General features: G+C 43.6%; 1 pseudogene; it reads right to left on the minus strand.

Annotated features, from left to right (window-relative positions):
- Positions 1-845: 845 nt before the first annotated feature.
- Positions 846-20104, minus strand: LOC108927239 (von Willebrand factor A domain-containing protein 5A-like; annotated as a pseudogene).
- Between the last annotated feature and the right edge of the window lie 1082 nt (positions 20105-21186).

Raw genomic sequence — 21186 nt, forward strand, 5'->3', positions numbered from 1 at the left:
ATATTTTCATCTTTCACAGATGTGTGGAAAAAACATTCATTTTGGACTTTTGGAAGTTCACCTTCTCTTCGGTATACACTTATCAACATGCAGCAGTGATCACATCTAATAAAGCCATTTATTGTCTTCTGTATCCTGGTTAATGGCTACTATAAGTACGTATTATTGGATGTCTGGTCAGAATATATATATATATATATATATATATAAGTATGTGACAGGCTACTTTTGATTTAGAGGAACAAATATTATTTTCTGAAGGGCTTAATCTTTGACCAAGTCCACCTGTTATGCATACTAATGACAAAATCATTTTGACAGGGGTGAACTTCTGGCAGTTAGGAAATGTTAAACACAAACCATCCCTTAAAGTCAGCTGAGACATCTAGTGTCTATTCCCTGGTGTGTGTTGTACACCTGTCACCCTTTTTCTCCTGAGCACCATCAAAATTATGCTTAGTCTTGGAAAACACCTTACTTGTATACATGGTAAGAAGTTCAGCTTGTGTAATGGGACTTGCTGTGATGACTGGCTTTCATTTAGTTTACACTTCTCTCCAAAACAATTCACACTTGTTTACAGAGCTGGATAAATTGACAAGAGCAATTTTAGGATAAGTACCTTACTTAAAGGTACTACAGGGGGAGGGGAACAACCCTTTTGCTCCAAATGCAGCAGCTCTAACCCCCTAGGCTAGCAACTCCTACTTTTTTGATTTATAACTAGGTGATCTATGGTTAAAAATCAAACAGGAGATAGTTATTTCTGGAGGATATTCATGGATAAAGCAGAGAGTGGAAAAGCATGACAAAAGAGCTGAGAATGATGCACAGGAGTACAGCAGTTGTTTAATGAGCCAAGATTTATTTTTGCAGCAGAAACAAAAAGGGTAAGAACCACAAATAATAAAGGACTATGCATTGCTACACTGCCACAACAGAGGTTCACTTTGGGTATTTTAATGTCGATAAGTTTGTGACATTGCAATGGTTCATCTGAAATCTCAGGTTGCTATAATTAATGTCCCAACATTTTAACTAATAAGTTCTCTGAAATTTGAGTTTTACAATATTTTTTGATTTAACACATGTGATGAGTGGACTCATGCACTAATCATGCTGTTAGAATCATTTGTTTATATGGTATTTGTTGTTTTTTGCCCCTGCAGTAAAGGCTATTAGTTGCTGGAGCTTTCAACATGTTAATAAACATGCCAAGGCACCAAAATGATTATAAAAGCTTGGGGATTTGTGCAGTTGGAATATTTAATGTTGGAACATTAATACTCTCAGTTAAGGTCATTCTTTCTTTTCCGGTAGCTGGACACTAACAATGGGAGTGTTTAGGAAGCGGTTCACTCTCGCAAGCCAAGGTTCTACAGCTTCACCTGGAGACCCAGAAAGGAGTTTCCAGCTGCCACAAAATCTGTTAAATCAAACCCTGAAACACAAAAACAATACATTGAACACACATCCTAAACAAATCCAGCACTCCCCATATATTCTGTACAATTACATACACACATTCAAAACAGCTTTAAAAATTATATAAGGAGCCTATACACATTTCTAGAGAATACAGTTTGAAGTAAAGAGATATCTTTAGAATGCCTGCTATCATATTCTTTAATGTATATGAATATGAGTGAAAGAATGAAAGAGTTCTATACCTGACTGAGCTCTGACCCAGGTCATTGCTTTTGTAGCCACAAACTGCCACTCATCCCTAGATTCAGCCTTATGTCCATACAGCCATAGAACTGCCAACACTGTGGCCCAGACTGAAGAAAACTCAGGCTGGGGAGGGAAACACAACATATGTTCTTGGTGTAATTACAGTAAACATCCACCCAATGAACTGCATCTGCTTTGGGATTACCAGATACAGTCATTTTTTTTTAAATTAGTTTTCTGAACAGCACAAGGTTACAACAACACACAAAGACAATACAGCTCCAGAAGGGTGTCTAGACATTCCAGAAATTAGAATTGCCACATAAATCAAATGGGTTGGGAAAAATTTAAACACTTGAGTCATCCATGGATGTGGTGTACAGCACAATAAAATACATTTCTCTGCCAAACATTCAAGAGTAGTCTACATACCATGGCATCAAGAAAGGTTTAGATTTAACAAGTACATAAGGAATTTTACAGCAAACAATCTGCATGTGAACCCTCTTAGACCCCATCACCTTTCCAGGTGATGCTTTGACCACTTCCTCTTCCTGTTTTCCAAGGATTGAAGCCAGAGATTGTTGGAGATCCCAGGACCCATCAGCCCTCTGCAGACCAATCAGCTCCATCATAGGATCCTCAGGTTCTTTCTTAGAAACATATGGTTGTTCTATAAAGTGTTTGTGACAGTGATTAAAAAAGGTAGTTACAGAAACAAATGTAAAATATATTTCATATTTATGAAATATATTTTTACCAAAATAAATAATTTAAAACAATGTAAATGGCTGTAACTGTAATTTATGTAAATGGTATGGGAATCAGAAATCAAATCCAAAATCTATAAACTTCGACCACAATAAGCAAATGAGAACAATGGAAACGTTAACAGATTATTACCGTTTCCAGAAATTATACGTTTGGGAAAAGTTTAACTTTTCTCCAATATGACTACACAGAGTCCACAAAATACGAACACAATTGGAACTGGAAGTCTGTTTGTAACTTAGTATGTTTGCATCTTCAAAGTTGCTTTTACCACTAAGTCACAATCAATAAAAGTTGAATAATATATTTGACCCCTCCGTGAACCGCCACCTTACCGTGGTGGAGGGGTTTGAGTGCCTGAATGAGTCCAGGAGCTATGTTGTCTGGGGCTATACGCCCCTGGTAGGGTCTCGCATGGCAGACAGGTCCTGGATGACAGACGAGACAAAGCGCGGTTCAAAAACCCCTTATGAAGAAAAAATCAAGGCTTCCATTTACCCCGCCCGGTATGGGGTCACCGGGGCCCCACCCTGGAGCCAGGCCTGGGAGGGGGGCTCGCATGCGAGCTCCTGGTGGCCAGGTCTATGCCCACGGGGCCTGGCCAGGCTCAGCCCGAAGCCATGACGTGGAGCCGCTCTTCGGTGGGCTCACCACCTGCCGGAGAAACTGTAAGGGGCCGGTGCATTGTGATTTGGACGGTGGTCGGGGCCGAGTGCCCGGCCGACCCAAACCTCGGGCGCCAACTCTGGTTTTTGGGACTTGGAATGTCACCTCACTGGCGGGGAAGGAGCCTGAGCTGGTGCAGGAGGTTGAGAGATACCGTCTAGATATAGTCGGGCTCACTTCCACTCACAGCTTGGGTTCTGGAACCACCATTCTCGATCAAGGGTGGACTCTCCACTATTCTGGCGTTGCCCAAGGTGAGAGGCGGCGGGCGGGTGTGGGCTTATTAATAGCCCCCCAGTTCAGCCGCCATGTGTTGGAGTCTACCCCGGTGAATGAGAGGGTCGTCTCCCTACGCCTTCGGGTCAGGGAACGGTCTCTCACTGTCGTTTGTGCTTATGTGCCTAGTGGCAGTGTAGAGTACCTGGCCTTTTTAGAGTCCCTGGGGGGCGTGCTGGAAAGCGCTCCCACTGGGGACTCTGTCGTTCTACTGGGGGACTTTAATGCCCACGTGGGCAGCGACAGTGATACCTGGAGGGGCGTGATTGGGAGGAACGGCCTCCCTGATCTGAACCCGAGCGGTGAGTTGTTATTGGATTTCTGTGCTAGTCACAGTTTATCCATAACGAACACCATGTTCATGCATAAGGGTGTCCATCAGTGCACTTGGCACCAGGACACCCTAGGTCGGAGGTCGATGATCGACTTTGTAGTCGTTTCCTCTGACCTTCGGCCATATGTCTTGGACACTCGGGTGAAGAGAGGGGCTGAGCTGTCAACTGATCACCACCTGGTGGTGAGTTGGATTCGATGGCGGGGGAAAAAGCTGGACAGACCTGGCAGGCCCAAACGCATAGTGAGGGTCTGCTGGGAACGTTTGACGGAGGCCCCTGTCAGAGAGGTCTTCAACTCCCACCTCCGACAGAGCTTCAACCAGGTCCCGAGGGAGGTGGGGGACATCGAGTCTGAATGGACTATGTTCCGCGCCTCTATTGTCGGGGCGGCTGTTCAGAGCTGCGGCCATAAGGTCTCCGGCGCCTGTCGCGGCGGCAATCCCCGAACACGGTGGTGGACACCGGAAGTAAGGGATGCCGTCAAGCTGAAGAAGGAGTTCTATCGGGCCTGGCTGGCTCATGGGACTCCTGAAGCAGCTGACAGGTACCGACGGGCCAAACGGAGCGCGGCTCTGGCAGTCGCCGCGGCAAAAACTCGGGCTTGGGAGGAGTTCGGTGAGGCCATGGAGGAAGACTTTCGGTCGGCCTCAAAGAGATTCTGGTAAACCATCCGGCGACTCAGAGGGGGGAAGCGGTGTTCCACGAACACTGTTTACAGTGGAAGTGGTGCGCTGCTGACCTCAGCTGAGGATGTCCTCGGGCGGTGGAAGGAGTACTTTGAGGATCTCCTCGATCCCTCCGACACGCCTTCCGTAGAGGAAGCTGAGGCTGGGGATTCGGAGGGGGACTCGTCCATTACCCTGGCTGAAGTTGCTGAGGTAGTCAAAAAACTCCTCGGTGGCAAGGCTCCGGGGGTGGATGAGATCCACCCCGAGTTTCTCAAGTCTCTGGATGTTGTGGGGCTGTCTTGGCTGACACGCCTCTGCAGCATCGCGTGGAGTTCGGGGACGGTGCCTCTGGACTGGCAGACCGGGGTGGTGGTCCCTCTTTTTAAGAAGGGGGACCGGAGATTGTGTTCCAACTACAGGGGGATCACACTCCTTAGCCTCCCTGGGAAAGTCTATGCCGGGGTACTGGAAAGGAGAATCCGACCGATAGTCGAACCTCGGATTCAGGAGGAGCAATGCGGTTTTCGCCCTGGCCGTGGAACACTGGACCAGCTCTATACCCTCACTAGGGTGTTGGAGGGTTCGTGGGAGTTTGCCCAACCAGTCCATATGTGTTTTGTGGACCTGGAGAAGGCATTCGACCGTGTCCCTCGTGGCATCCTATGGGGGGTACTCCGGGATTATGGGGTTCGGGGTTCGTTGCTACGGGCTGTTCGTTCCCTGTATGACCGGAGCAGGAGCTTGGTTCGCATTGCCGGCAGTAAGTCAGACCTGTTCCCGGTGCATGTTGGACTCCGCCAGGGCTGCCCTTTGTCACCGATTCTGTTCATTATCTTCATGGACAGAATTTCTAGGCGCAGCCAGGGAACGGAGGGTGTCTGCTTTGGTGGCCGCGAGATCTCGTCTCTGCTTTTTGCGGACGATGTGGTCCTGTTGGCTTCATCGAATCAAGACTTGCAGCGTGCACTGGGGAGGTTTGCAGCCGAGTGTGAAGCGGCGGGGATGAGAATCAGCACCTCCAAATCCGAGGCCATGGTTCTCAGTCGGAAAAAGGTGGATTGCCCCTTCCGGGTTAGGGGGGAGTTGCTCCCTCAAGTGGAGGAGTTTAAGTATCTCGGGGTCTTGTTCACGAGTGAGGGAAAAATGGAGCGGCAGGTTGACAGACGGATTGATGCGGCGTCCGCAGTAATGCGGTCATTGTACCGATCTGTTGTGGTGAAGAGGGAGCTGAGTCGTAAGGCGAAGCTCTCAATTTACCGGTCGATCTACGTTCCTACCCTCACCTATGGTCATGAACTCTGGATCATGACCGAAAGAATGAGATCGTGGATACAAGCGGCAGAAATGAGTTTCCTCCGCAGAGTGGCTGGGCGCACCCTTAGGGATAGGGTGAGGAGCTCAGTCACCCGGGAGGAGCTCGGATAAAGCCGCTGCTCCTCCGCATCGAGAGGAGCCAGTTGAGGTGGCTCGGGCATCTGTTCCGGATGCCTCCTGGACACCTCCCTGAGGTGTTCCGGGCTTGTCCCACTGGGAAGAGGCCTCGGGGCAGACCCAGGACACGTTGGAGAGACTATGTCTCCCGGCTGGCCTGGGAACGCCTTGGGGTTCCCCCAGAGGAACTGGAGGAGGTGTGCGGGGAGAGGGAAGTCTGGAGGACTCTGCTCGGACTGCTGCCCCCGCGACCCGGCCCCGGATAAAAGCGGAGGAAGAGGGATGGATGGATGGATGGATAATGTATTTGATATACAAAAATCAATAAAAACTTAATACATGTCCCTCCCCTCATTTTTTTAACAAGCAAATCAATAAAGAGATTTAAGATTATTTAAATTAACCTTATGCTTTCATTTTAAGGGAGAGAAATTATTTTAATTATTGAAAACAGTAGATTCTCTCCACAAACCCATGTTAAATGCCAACTTTTCAATGATTAATGTAATAAACATTTACAATGTTGGTCATATTACTGAACACAAATACTCAAGACCACTACACACAGCTTGTAAACACCCTTCCTGTTTTTTGGCTAATTAATAGTAGCAAAGCAAAAACACCTTCACTCCACAGCAGAAATTTAAGGAATGGTGAATGAAACACAATTAAACTAGAAAATGTTTGTATCTTTAAAAAAAAAAAGTATTTAATATAAAATTCTGACCTGCATAATCTTCACAGTCACCCTCCTCAACAAATGCTGAGGAAAACAGTTAAACTTCAATTATAAAAAGACAAAACTGTGCTTCATTCAGAAACGATACATAGCTCTCTCAAAATGGACAGACATCTTGAAACTAATGACAGAGTCATGTTTTCATATGTTGTATGTGGTATTTTTCTTGTAAAATGTGGCTTGAATGACCTTATTTCAAATTAAAATTGTACTAGAGGAAGGGACCCAGATTATACTGATGGCAGATGCTCCACAGAGTAGTCTTTCACATGACCTAGTAGTTTGTATATTCTAAGTGGGGAAAATCACTGTGGGTGCCTTTACTCTATAAGCCAGTTTGGAGAAAAGCATCTGCTAAATGGAAAAATGAAATGTAATGTTTCAAAATCTGTAGGCTTCCGCAGTTGGTGTCAACTGATTAGAGGTTTTGTTCTTCTGGATTAAACCACATATGGGACATTTCAACGTTTCGCCTCTCTTGTTGGAAGCATCGTCAAGGTGTGACCACCTCTTGTAGAGGTTAAACGTGAAATGGAGTGTTTGATGAGGGTGGGTGTATTTATGGGTGGGAACGGGGTCGGAAGTCGTAGAGGGTGGTCCTAATAGGTGAAAAAGGAAAATATACTAAATGAATAAATGTAAATAAATTAAGCCAGAGATTGGTGGAAGTCCAAGGAATCATCAGCCCTCTGCAGACCAATCAGCTCCATCATAGAATCCTCAGGTTCTTTTTCAGCAATGTATGTTATGATGTTAGTTTGCTAGTTTGCTGTAAACATTTACAGCAGTTTCAGTCAGAAATAAAATGTACATTCTGTAAAATGTTTTTTTAAAAAGGTTGTGTGTCTCCTCCCCCTCACGCCCTGTGTCACCGGGTAGGCTCCGGTTCCCCGCGACCCCGTATGGGGTGTGTGTGTGTGTGTGTGTGTGTGTGTGTGGTGTGTGTGTGTGTGTGTGTGTGTGTGTGTGTGTGTGTGTGTGTGTGTGTGTGTGTGTGTGTGTGTGTGTGTGTGTGTGTGTGTGTGTGTGTGTGTGTGTGTGTGTGTGTGTGTGTGTGTGTGTGTGTGTGTGTGTGTGTGTGTGTGTGTGTGTGTGTGTGTGTGTGTGATATACAAACAAATGTTTAAAATATATGGGGCGTGGTGGCGCAGTGGGTTGGACCACAGTCCTGCTCTCCCATGGGTCTGGGGTTCGAGTCCTGCTTGGGGTGCCTTGCGGCGGACTGGCGTCCCGTCCTGGGTGTGTCCCCTCCCTCTCTGGCCTTACGCCCTGTGTTGCCGGGTAGGCTCCGGTTCCCCGTGACCCCGTAAGGGACAAGCGGTTCTGAAAGTGTGTGTGTGTGTGTGTGTGTGTGTGTGTGTGTGTTTAAAATATATTTAATTGAAAAAAATATTTAAAATAGATTTTCCAATCAAAATACAGGTGGGCCCCAATTTACGATGGTTCAACTTGTGACCTTTTCAACTTTATGATGGTGAGCTGGCAACAGACATTCGGTATAAACCGTACATCAAATTTTGAATTTTGATTTTTTTCCCGGGCAAACTCTCTCACGGAGCAATACTCTCATGCAATGCTGGGCAGCGACAGTGATCTGTATCTCACATGTTGTCACGCAAAGGGGTGTATTAGGTGTATTAAATGCATTTTTGAATTATGATATTTTTGACTTATGATGGGTTTCAGGGAATGTAACCCCATCGTAAATCGGGGATCACCTGTAAATAATACATGCAAATGGTTTTAACTGTAATTGGTATGGGAATTAGAATCAATCTCAAAATCTATAAACTTTGATCACAATAAGCAAATGACAACATTGGAAATGTTATCAGATTATTACCATGTACAGAAATGACATATTTGGGAAAACTTTCACAAAGTAATTCTTCATTTCTCCAACACGAGTACACTGAGTCCTCAAAATAGGAACACAAGTGATACCTGAAGTCGTTGGTAACTTGATTTGTTTGTATCTCTAAAGTTGCTTTTACTACTAAATCACAATCAATAAAAGCTGAATGATATACAGTATTTTACAAACAAAAAAAATCTATTAAAACTTAATACATGTCCTTCTGAGGTGGGTTTGGCCGGGTCCTGCTCTCTGGTGGGTCTGGGGTTCGAGTCACGCTTGAGGTGCCTTGTGGTGGACTGGTGTCCCATCCTAGGTGTGTCCCCTCCCCTCCAGCCTTACGCCCTGTGTTGCCGGTTAGGCTCCAGATCACCGCGACCCCACTTGGGACAAGCGGTTTAAGCAAATGTGTGTGTACGTACATGTCCTTCCCCTCTTTTTTTTCTTACAAGCAAGGCTATGTAAAAATCTTAGATCTACAGTCAAAGATACTTAAGAGTTTTTAAATTAACCAAATGTTCTCATTTTAATGTTGCTTAATTATTTTAATTATTGAAAATGGTACATTTTCATAACGGGCAGACCCCAGTCCATTAGAATTGGGAACCGCACATCCAGGTCAATTACCATAAACATAGGAACTTCGCAGGGCTGCATGCTGAGCCCCATGCTCTACGCACTCTTCGCCCATGATTGTGTGGCCTCTCAGAAGAACACCAGCATCATCAAATTTGCAAATGACAGGACAGTCACTGGACTGATAACAGGAGGCGATGAGTCGGCATACAGGAGGGAAGTGGCTGACCTAGTGAAGTGGTGCCACGACAACAATCTCTCCCTCAATGTCAACAAAACAAAGGAGTTAGTCGATCCACGGAGAAGGAGGGAACAACACTCATCACTGCATATTGGTGAGACAGTGGTGGAGAGAGTGAGCAGCTTCAGATTCCTGGGTGTTCACATTACTGAAGATCTCACCCGGTCTCACAACACTACACATCTGGTGAATAAATCACGTCAGCGTCTGCACTTCTTGAGAAGGCTGAGGAAATTTGGCATGCTAAGCCGAATCCTCAGAAGCTTCTATAGGTGTGCAATAGAGAGCATCCTCACCAGCTCTACCACAGTGTGGTTTGCAGGCTGCATAGTACAGGATCGTAAGGCACTACAGCAAGTGGTGAAAGCTGCTCAAACCATCTCTGGAATGTCCTTATCACTGGAGAGCCTATACAAGGCCAGAACCATCAGGAGTGGCATTAACATCATCAAGGACAATAGTCATCCCCAGCACAGCCTCTTCACACCCTTACCATCAGGCAGATGCTACAGGAGTGTTAAAGCCAAAACTTCAAGGCTGAAAAACAGTTTTACCCACAGGCCATCATGTTTGTAAATAAACATTTACAAAGTTTGTCACTTAACTGCACACAAATACTCAGGACCAGTACACACAGCCTGTAAACACCACTACTGTTTTGTGGCCAATTAAGAGCAGCAAGCAAAAACACCTTCACTCCACAACAGACAGAAGTTTTATAAGGAATGGTGAATTAAACACAATTAAAATAAACTAGGAAACATTTGTATCTTAAAAAAAATGTAGTTATTATAAAATTCTGACCTGCATAATCTTCACATTCACCCTCATCAACGAATGCTGAGGAGAAAAACAGTTAAACTGCAATTATAAAAAGAAAACTGTGCTTCATTCAGAATACTATGACACATATCTCTCTCAGAATGGATAGACATCTTGAAAATGCTGCGGTCTAGGAGTAAGACTCTCCCATGTTCATATACAGAATTCATACACCCTCCCCCCTTACTACTGTTTACACCAAACTTATTTTTAAAAGAAAATTCTGACCACAAAAACAAATGACTGACATGAGTAAGACAGCATACAAAAGCAACCCAAGATATGTGTTAATGCATATACGGTACTCCACATTATGTCAGTTTGTAGGAATTTGTGAAAGAGCAAAAGATTAGGCCAGAAGTTTCTTACCTGAAAGGCTGGAACCTAAAAAGGGTTGATACTCGGCAGACGGTGCGGCGAGACATGCAGCGGACTGTATGCTGAAGCGACAGCTTCCAAAGCCCACACCATGCTGAACAGGTACATATCCTAGAATTAAATAATAAAAAAAAATCCACAAATGCTAATGTCTGTCAATAAAACAACCATAACCTTTGTTATCTGAATAATAAGAACTATCATAAATGCAGCTGTTATACAGGTTATACAGTTCTCAATGGTTCACAAAGTAAATTCTCACCAGAGAAAATGTAACAAGAGGTTAGGCTAGACATATTTTCAGATTGAAAAAGGGTAAACGGCACACTGAACATTTGCCTTTACTAGTGGAATGTATCCTAGAAGTTACTGAAAATCATAGGTAATAACAAAAAATAACATATATATTCAGTGTTGTTCAGCCTACCTGCTAGCCAACTCCTTGCTCTACCTTTTTCATCTTCCTTACCTCTCTGTCCGATGCCCAGTTCCCTTATCCCTCTCTTTGTTCCCCGTGACCACCTTTGGATAATCGACCTCTCGCCTGTTTACTGACCTTGTCTTTTTGATTCCCTTGTTATCGACATTTGCCCATCGGAGACCCTCGCCTGTCCACCGACTACAAGTTTGGATTGTCAAAATAAAAGTCCTGCTTGCTCTGCACCTGAGTCTGACCACTTCTTTCCAAAATCACATTATGGCAATTACTCCAGATTAGAAGGCAAACAGCCCAACTGCTACATTTCTCATGCTTTATAAATTGGTAAATAATGATATATTCTGCAAAGACAGTTGCTTACTTATTTGAGTAACCAATATTTCTAATGATTTACAAAAATAGTATTACTCATTGGAAGGGGGTGCGGTGGCGCAATGGCGCAGTGGGTTGGACCGCGTCCTGCTCTCCAGTGGGTCTGGGGTTCGAGTCCCGCTTGGGGTGCCTTATGACAGACTGGCATTCCGTCCTGGGTGTGTCCCCTCCCCCTCCGGCCTTACGTCCTGTGTTGCCGGGTAGGCTCTGGTTCCCCGCGACCCTGTATGGGACAAGCGGTTCAGAAACTGTGTGTGTGTGTGTGTGTGTGTGTGTGTGTGTGTGTGTGTTATTCATTGGCTACACCCCAACCAGACTGCTATGCTCCTCCACCTCTCCCTGCTTGGTGGTCCCACACACAAAAGGTCCAAAAGCATGAGGGCTTTCAGTTCTAGCTCTGATGTGGTGGACTGAACTCCCCCTCTCACTCAGAACTGCTGAATCTCTGCCCACATTTAAAAAGGGTCTCAAAACTCACCTCTTCTAGACTCACTTTGCCCATGATCTCTTAAGTTAATGTAATGTGTAAATGTTCATGCTCTATAAATTCAAGATCATGCCTGTTAAACAATGGATAAGCCTTCATGCAGCTACTCATGTAATGTCACACACACACATTTTCAGAACCGCTTGTCCCATACGGGGTCACGGGGAACCGGAGCCTAACCCGGCAACACAGGGCGTAAGGCCGGAGGGGGAGGGGACACACCCAGAACGGGACGCCAGTCCGTCGCAAGGCACCCCAAGCGGGACTCGAACCGCAGACCCACTGAAGAGCAGGACCCGGTCCAACCCACTGCGCCACCGCGCCACCATTCATGTAATGTCAATGTGTTTAAAAAAAAAAAAAAAAAAAAAAGTTAGACCTTAAATGTAACATTTACCAAATGTAAATAGTCTTCTTGCTGCCATGAGTCTGCGCTGTAGGGGCCCCTGGACCGGCTCCTTGTTCTCCCTGTTGACTCCAATGAACGCAGTGTAGGAGGAGCTCACTCCTGACTGGATGCTCAGCTCTACTGCTCTCTCTCGCACTCTTGTCATCTTCCTCTCTCACCTTCCCTTCCAGGTCCACAATGGCTTTTCGGGCCCCCAGTCTGTGCAGCAGCATGCTACGAGGCCACACAAACAAACAACTGATTACAAAACGACAGGAGACGAAGCCTTAGATGTGCGTGTGCCAGTCTGTGTGCAACGCAGGAATTTCCCCCTTGGCCCTGATACACTTAAATTTGGTGCATTACTTACCTGACATGAGACCATAGTTGTCTGCAGTTAAGCAAACTATCTAGCATGGAAAATATCATTTCATTCATGATCTTGCCATTCCAAGGCCAACAGTGAGTGCTACTAAATAGTCTAGTTCGAATTATGAATTAGAATGTGATTATATGCTTGTGCAAATTTACTTTGCCTTACACTAAAATACCAAGAACTGGTCCAACTTTGAGGCTCTCCGTGAGAGTGGTGGAGTAAGCGTGGAAAAGAATAAAATGGAAAATTATACATGTCGGAACAGGAGCCCTTGTATCTTGATTATTACAAACAGGATAGGACAGCAATTTCCCATTTTGTTAAGCTCTGAATATTGACCATTTTATCAGTACTGACTGGAGGGACAGAGGACATCCCAGACTGGGGAGAAAAAGTGTTTACTTTGAACAGAGGGGGTGCAGTCCCCCACTCTTCCCACCACTGATATCCACACTGTAATATATGTAAAGTATGTCTCAATTTCTTAACCAAACACTGTAGGAAACACCACCCCTGCATTTTTTTTGTTCATCACAACAACAAAAATCAAATGAATACAAATCCAGTGTTCTCTGGAAAAAACTACATTTGGTGCCCTGGCCTTTGGCCTTACTAACACATCAATTGTCCAGGCCCAATATCTGTGCCCTTAAAAATTAACTCTGAAGTCTGATTATTACCTGTTGTCAGCATCTGGCTTCAGGTTCAAGCTGATTTTGTTCTCAAAAGGTTTATCTTCAACAATGTAATGGAGACTCACTGAACTGGACATATTGCTGGCATTCTGAGACACAAAAAGTAGGAAAAAATGTGTATAATACAGCAGTATGCAAAACTTTGGGGACCCCTAGTCAAAGTACATTTTTCACTGAATTGCTAAGTGAAAAGACCACAAAAAAATATGACCTCTGCAAGATACAAATGGAACTTTTTTGCACATTTAAATGAACAATCACTATTTATCTGAGGAACTTACCCTCCAAAATAAATCAGTCAATAAGACATGGGCAAAACCTGTGGCATATTTATTTCAAAGTGTCAAAACTTAACTGAGACTTAAATTAAGCCAGGTGAAAACAAAAACAGGATGCAAAACTTTGTGTACCCCTAGTCAAAGTACATAGGAATGCTATAATATACAATATAATGTTTCCAATATTGAAGGGGGGTGCGGTGGCGCAGTGGGTTGGACCGCAGTCCTGCTCTCCGGTGGGTCTGGGGTTTGAGTCCCGCTTGGGGTGCCTTGCGACGGACTGGCGTCCCGTCCTGGGTGTGTCCCCTCCCCCTCTGGCCTTACGCCCTGTGTTGCCGGGTAGGCTCCGGTCCCCCGCGACCCCGTATGGGACAAGCGGTTACGAAAATGTGTGTGTGTGTGTTTCCAATATTGTACTTTCTGTCAGAAAGAGACTAAACCAAGATGGATTAAACAAATCCGAGAAACTAATGTCCCCCAAGTCAGTAAACAAACTGATGCTGCCTGGCATTCATATATATCAGTTATATTACTGGAGAAAAGAAAAGTTACACTCCAGACCTGTCCTGTGAGCTGGAAATACTGTATGACTCGCTTCAGGTTGAAGAGCACATTAACAGGAGGCGAGAGAGGGGTGACTGAAACTTCTGCTGGAATGTTCCACTTCATTGCAATGTCCTTTGCCACAGGATTCAACGCATACTGTAGGGACTGCATAACCTGAATCAGAGAAGAACAGCAGTGTTAGTGCAAAGGATTACTTTTCCAATCCATAGTGCAGTAAAAAGGGGAAAAAAGTAACAATTCTGCAGCTAATGACTTAGTGTTGACTTGTCTTTTCTAGCAGTATTAATTAGAATATTCGAACTCTTCATAAAACAAGAATTTCAATCAGAAACATGATGGTGCAGCAGAGAGTGCTGGTGCTTTACAGGGAATGAGCAGTTGATAAAAATAAAATGAATGGTGGGAGAAGGACTTGCGGGAACTTTTATTTCTTTCCCATAGTTGTTAACCAGCAAAAACAATGAAACACAACTGAAATATCTTTTCAGTTTCAAGTACTGTACAAAACACACAGAACTATTAAGGTGTCAACAACACTACAAGAACTTTCAGATGGGCTCTATGTAGTGCCTGTTTTGTTTCAACAAACCCCCCCCACCAGGTGCAGTTGGGCGTGAAGGTGGGGAGCGGGCATGGCCTGGCATACCCATTCACAGGCCTCAAACAAGCTCTGTTTGGAAGTCTATACAAACATGACTGCAGTGCAATTTGGATTTTTTTTTTTTTTTTTTTTTTTTTTAAATTCTAAGATGTTCTTTCCATTACTTAGTTCATCTTTTCATCCCTCTCTCACCTTGGGCTGCATTCTCTCCGATCCAGTGATGAACTGTGGGTGTCCAGAGCCTCCCTCAGCCATGCCATTCACCAGTGCACTGCTGGCCCCCTCCCCAATGCCAAAGGTGAAGCACCTAGATGCAGTGATACTATGAGAATGTGTACACACACAGACACATTCACACACACCAAGGTATCCAGACATACAGTTCACCTGTGGGAGTGAGCATGGCTTTTCACCAGATTAATTACTTCTTTCGTATTTCCTACTTCTCCATCTGTGAACACAAACAACTGGGGGGGGCAAAGAAGTAACAATCAATCATATTGTCCGGGAAATTACAAGTACATTTTGTAGCTATCAGTCTGCTTCAGCAAAATTAAAGCATAATAATGTGATACATTCCTAATTTGCTAGAATGCAGCTACATGTGGAACAAATGATACCTGTCGTGGATGTGAGGGAAGGCAGGGCTTGCTGTAGATGTTTTTGAGGGGTGGCAGGATTACTGTTCCTCCCAAGTCAGCCTCCATTGACTTCACCATCTCTACAGCAGATTCCATGGTGGCCTGAGTATATTCCACACTCTCACTGACCCACAGAGACACAGAAGAACCATTTAATCAGCAAATACACAGAAACACTGGTAATGTTCTTTCTTCTTTCTCAAAAAGTCTAATTTTTCACTGGGTACTCACGGGAAGAAAGACTCGTACTTCGAACCAAATCCATAGATGTTGAAGTAACAGCCCAGTGGAAGACTCTTCAACAATAAGAGTAAAGTGTCCTACATAGAGGACAGAACAAAAGTAAGAGGATGATTCTACTTGCTATCTATGTGTAAATGAACTCTACTGTGTTTCTGTATATTAGTGGATATCAGTGTGTATCACTGTGTATCAGTGTCACTTATCCCTGTTAGCCAGTCTTAATTATTGCCTGCAAACTGAAAATTTTTTTTAAAAAAAGTGGAAAATTACGCCATTATTTTATTGTGAAAAAATTCCAAATCCCAATGACCTTCATGTCACACGTGTGCCATGTCCTACAAACCTACGATCACCCCACCACCACTTCTCATTTTGTATAGCGGTGACCCAAACAAGGGGCTCAACAATCTCACAAGTACGAGGCCTCCAGCAAACTTTAAACCCATATGGAAAGCGAACAAAACATCCAATCAAAGTCCTAAAGAGTAAAAATTACTGTCACATATTAAAATTGTATGCAGGTTTACTTTTTCAGTTTGTTCTTAGAAAATGAAATTTTTAAAAAATTTAATTTTTAAAATTTTTAGTTTCAGAGTTTTGCTGAATCACACGCACAAATCATACGTTCTAGCAAACATAGGCCTGTATCCAAAAGCCTTCCTCATCATTTTACCCTTGAGGTTTTTTCTTTCAATCAACATTGGGAAAACAGATAAAAGCAATGAATTTTGATTTCATACTATTTCATGTTTCCTCACAATTATAGGTAGAAATTAAAGATTTGCAACTTTATAGTTGCTGTTTTTTCTTCTTAGCTGCCACTGCTGTTTATGGTTTTAGAACCCTCTATAGTGCAGATACTCTAAATCTACAGAAAACCAGATATCAGGAGACTGAATAACACAGAATGACTGTACTCTTATTAGGGTTTTGTTTTAGTGAGGATACCCTGGCGCTGCTGATGCGGCTCTTATCCCCACTGTTTTGGTTCATTGGACATTCCATACTTCCAGAGCGATCCACCAGGAATATAAACTCTCCACTGGAAGCAACGTGAGATGATTTTTCAGCCTCAATTACTGGGTAGAAACTCAGCATGGCTACAGTATCACCCATCAATGAACCTAGAGAAAACAGAAAAGATCATCAGGAGCTAAACTTGGCAGTACATTTTAAACGCTTCTATAAATCTAATGATCAACCAAAAAAAGTGAAGTACAGCAAAAGCATAATCATTTCTAACTTCCGGCATACGAACACAAACTCACCGGACTGAACACCTGGCTGTCCTGCCTCCAATATGGCCATGGGCTGGTGAGGCTCACTGTAGTACAGCAGGAGTTCCACATCACGGTCAAATCGGTGTCCTGGGGCCAGACTCACCTACAGCGTACAGGTACTCTTGGTAAGACAATGTCATTTCTGACCACCGAAGACAATGAAAAAAACCTTTTATTCACCATGTCTTCCATTTATGTGACCATTTTCCTAAATTGGAAGGATTAGGTCACCGATGTAGCCTGGAATTTTATTTTGTACTGAAGAAAATATAGAAATGAAGCACTATGAATTGGGACAGAAAGAAGGGATGTATAAAGAAAGGGACAAACATGAACAGATGGCCTACTTTGGCCTGAGTTTTGTCCTGGGAGAGGAACGCCAGTGGGGTGAGGGGGCAATTAGACTCCACAGTCTGGACAAAGCTGGGGGTGTAGATGTTCATAGTGAGCGACAGGGTGTATGGCACATCACCAGCCTGCGGAGAAGCCTCTGTTGTCATGCTGCTGCTGCCTGGAAAAGTGTTAATAAAACAATCAAAAGACAAAAAAAAAAAAAAAAAACAATTCAACAACAGTGGTTGTTTTCAGATACCAAGAATGTAACCATGTTGAGGTATACTTAACACACTTGTATGGGAAAAATCACAGTTAACGTGATTAATCTTCACAACAGTATCTACAACATGCAGCTACAACAGAACGTTAAAAGAAATTCTAATATTGTAGTTGTCAAGATTTAACATTTTGAGTACAATAACGATAAAGACATTTAGGATTCCCCTTTTAAGTCACTTTGTAAGAGCATATGAAATATGAATGTATTCACCAGATTGCTTAATATTCTTACCATCTCTGTGGTCAACCAAACCGTGACATTTGTCAACACTTCAGCACCTTCACTACATATTTACAAATGTATTTACACCTTTCTCACTTTAACCTGTGTCCTGCCAAATCAAATAACAATTATAATAACACAAATACACATACTATATGTACACAATGAGAGCACTGGATGATGAAGAATGCTTGCTAATAAAAACTAGTAAATTATTTCAGCCATGCTAATTGAATTTTCCTAATCAAATTACTTTCAGCACATATCAATACTTACTACTTATATGAAATATGTCTTTGATAAAAGGAATTGCATTTGCTCACCCAAAAAGTCAAAGAAGTCAATAACACTAGCTAATATTTAGCTTGCTGTATGCATTCAAAACATGTAGCTGGTAACAGGCAACCATTCCTGTGTACCTGGAGGGGTGTAGCGAGGATTGAGCACAGCAGGCAAACAGAACCTCAGGGCGTGGTCAGCCTGCACAGCCAGTTCACTGACATATCCCACGGTAACAGAGGCAGTCTGTCCAGGAGGAAGACTCCCCACACTCAGTCGAAACACGTCAGAGCTCTCGTCGCTCTCCTCCAGCAGGAAGGCCTCCTGCCCAGAGCTTATGGCATCGTCATACTCTTCCTTTGCCTGATTGAGAGCAAATGATGGAAACATCACACACACACACAAAGATACCCTTCATTACAGCTAGAGGGCCTGTCATGAAATGGATACACTCAGGAATCACCTTCTCCTTCTCTCTGACTTGGGCTTCAATCTCGACGTCCCCGATACGGGCCAGGAACCGGTAAACGGCAGCATTGCTGTCCATGGGGAAGATGAAGATGGCCTCCACGGGATTGGACTCCTGGTTCTCATACTGAAGGGTGGAGTTGACCGATGCCACGTGACCCTGGACGTCTACCTCCACTGACACAGACTTCAGGGGCACTGAGTGACCGAAGGAAGAAAGGGAACATGATAAAGAGAAACCTGTTTTAATGCAATGATATAAGCTAACTTCTACAAGTCTAAAAATTGTCTCTGTCAGATCTACGACTTCTCACTGTGTTCCTCTTTCTTCCAACACATGTTTCTGTGATTCCAGGTTATGCTACACTATGTAGCCTTTGAATCAATACACATCAATACGTATTGCTTAGAAATCACATTCCAGAGGTCTGTTTACAACTGTGACAAACTCATAGTATTTTGACTCTTATTCATTATCATTCTTCTGTTTCAAGCAACTGGTAACAGTGGTTAGAGCAGCTGCCTTTGGAGGTTTAAATCCCACCTCCAGCTGTAGTACCCTTGAGCAAAGTCTTTGCCCTACATTGCCAAAATTACCCAGCTGTATAAATGGCGAAATAAATGCAGGTGTTGTTTTAAAACTGGAAATTGCTTTCAAGACAAGTGTCAGCTGAGCACATAAATGTAAGCGTTTGAGGAACTCGTACCTGGCTCATTCTTCAGAGTTCTCAATCCACAGGTGGTTGCCATTCTGTCTGGAGTAAAGACACATCACATTATGAAACACTTACTGGCACTTAAAATTTTGTTTTCCATAATCTAGAATTACACTCATTACATAAAAATACCTTAAACCTTCAATTCATGAAATTAAAGTATATATTTTATGCTTATAAAATATATAAGAAATTGCTCCCAACTCCACACTATTGCCACAGTCCCTGAGCTCTTCTCTGGCTGTTACTGAGGCAAAGAGAGAAAGCGCCGCTGTGAGAAAGTAGTGTGTGAACCTCCGGAAATGATGAGGGTTCCTGCATCAACTACCATACTTTCCGGGATGATTCCGTAACTCACAGTTACGGCCATCATCACCTTATAAAAACACGGGATTATAAGTCTATATTTATTAACATTGTGTTACATCCACTGTGGTGATCTACAGCTGCGAGTCTCATGGCCAAGAATAAAATGAAAAATAAAAAAAAATAAAAAAAGAAAGAAAGATATAAGAATTAAGAATATACTCACGCATATTTAATATTAGCCTAGGGAAAAGTGTAAATACTAACTTTAACTTACCTGCCTGGCTGTTAGCGGAATTTCTGTAGTTCCTCCAATTCGTTCCCGTCAGTATTCAAGCCGGAGCAGTTTCGCTTCTAACGCTTGAACTCGGGTGTGCAGAGTTAAAACAGCACCAAAAACGATCGGTATCAAGTTGAAAGACGAGCTAAGTGAGCGGAGGTGTGTTTTATGTTTTTGTTACTCGTCCTCTCCAGGCTCTGACATGTCTGGGCGGCAACGGAAGCGAACCGAGTCACACGTTGGCTGTTGAACGTGTCCGTTCAGCGCTTAGATTTGCATTTAAAGGTCCCACCTCGTGCCTTGGCTTTGCTTTCAAACATCTTGAAAGCGCAGGTTTTCTTACACGGTCAGGGAACAGAGCTCAGGAAGTGGCAAATATGTGATTATCAGTGTAAGAGCAGCTTTTGCTTTTGTCTTGGTCGCGTCCGCTAAATGTATTAATATAAATATTTGGAGGAACTCGTACCTCGTTACGTGTCTTTTTTTCGTTGCACCAATAGATCCGCTTATACGTGAATAGCCACGCCTACATGTAAATAGCCCCGCCCACAACAAAATGGTCCCGCCCACACGAAAATCGCAACACGCAGTAACTGTACGGTGGAGCAGTGGGTATTAAGACTAGTACACAGTAGTGTAGTAATAATCATTGTACTTTGATTTGGAGAAAGGCATCTGCTACATCAGTAGACGTGAACTAGTGTATCTTAAAGCTTTGTTCTGTCTGTAATGATGTCATCCTGAACTATGAGTAGGTGACATTGGGTTGTTATTTCAGGGATGAAAGAGGGGGAAAAAATGTACTCCATACTTTACAGTGATAAATTCAGCTTGTAGTGTTTCAGTGATGTGTACATCTCACTAGGAACTCTATTCATTTTATGTTTTAAATAATATGAAGCATCTTGAGGTTTGGGAAAGGCCTAAATGCTCCTGGTCACCTAAAACTGATTCAGGTTAACTGCCTGATTTATGACAGAAAAATCAGTGTAAATAACACAGAATGCCTGTCTACACCATAGGGGATACAGCACCTTATTTAACAACTGGCAATGAAGGATAAGTTGAAGGCCTATATAACCTTCTCCAAACTAAAGTCCATGTGGATGTAGGAAAAAGAATGTTGTCCTAACACTCTGCTGTGCTGCTCTATCACTCCTTATTACTGCTGTGTTTTTTTAATAGTGTTACAATGGAAATTCACATGTTAAAGACTTTCTAATATCTAAGACACAGTGGTAACTGGTTTTGAATTTAATGACTCACCTGTGAAGATGATTTTTCATATTGTACTGATAAATAACAAGGAAATACATGTAAATGTTTATTTGGGGAACATTTTTAAATAGTTACTGTTTAATGAAGGGGTGTGGTGGTGCAGTGGGTTTGGCCAGGGCCTGCTCTCCAGTGGGTCTGGGGTTCAAGTCCTATTTGGGGTGCCTTGCGACAGACCGGCGTCCCGTCCTGGGTGTGTCCCCTCCCCCCCTAGCCTTATGCCCT

The sequence above is a fragment of the Scleropages formosus genome, chromosome 10 (genome assembly GCF_900964775.1).
Source record: "Scleropages formosus chromosome 10, fSclFor1.1, whole genome shotgun sequence".
Lineage (NCBI taxonomy): Eukaryota > Metazoa > Chordata > Actinopteri > Osteoglossiformes > Osteoglossidae > Scleropages > Scleropages formosus.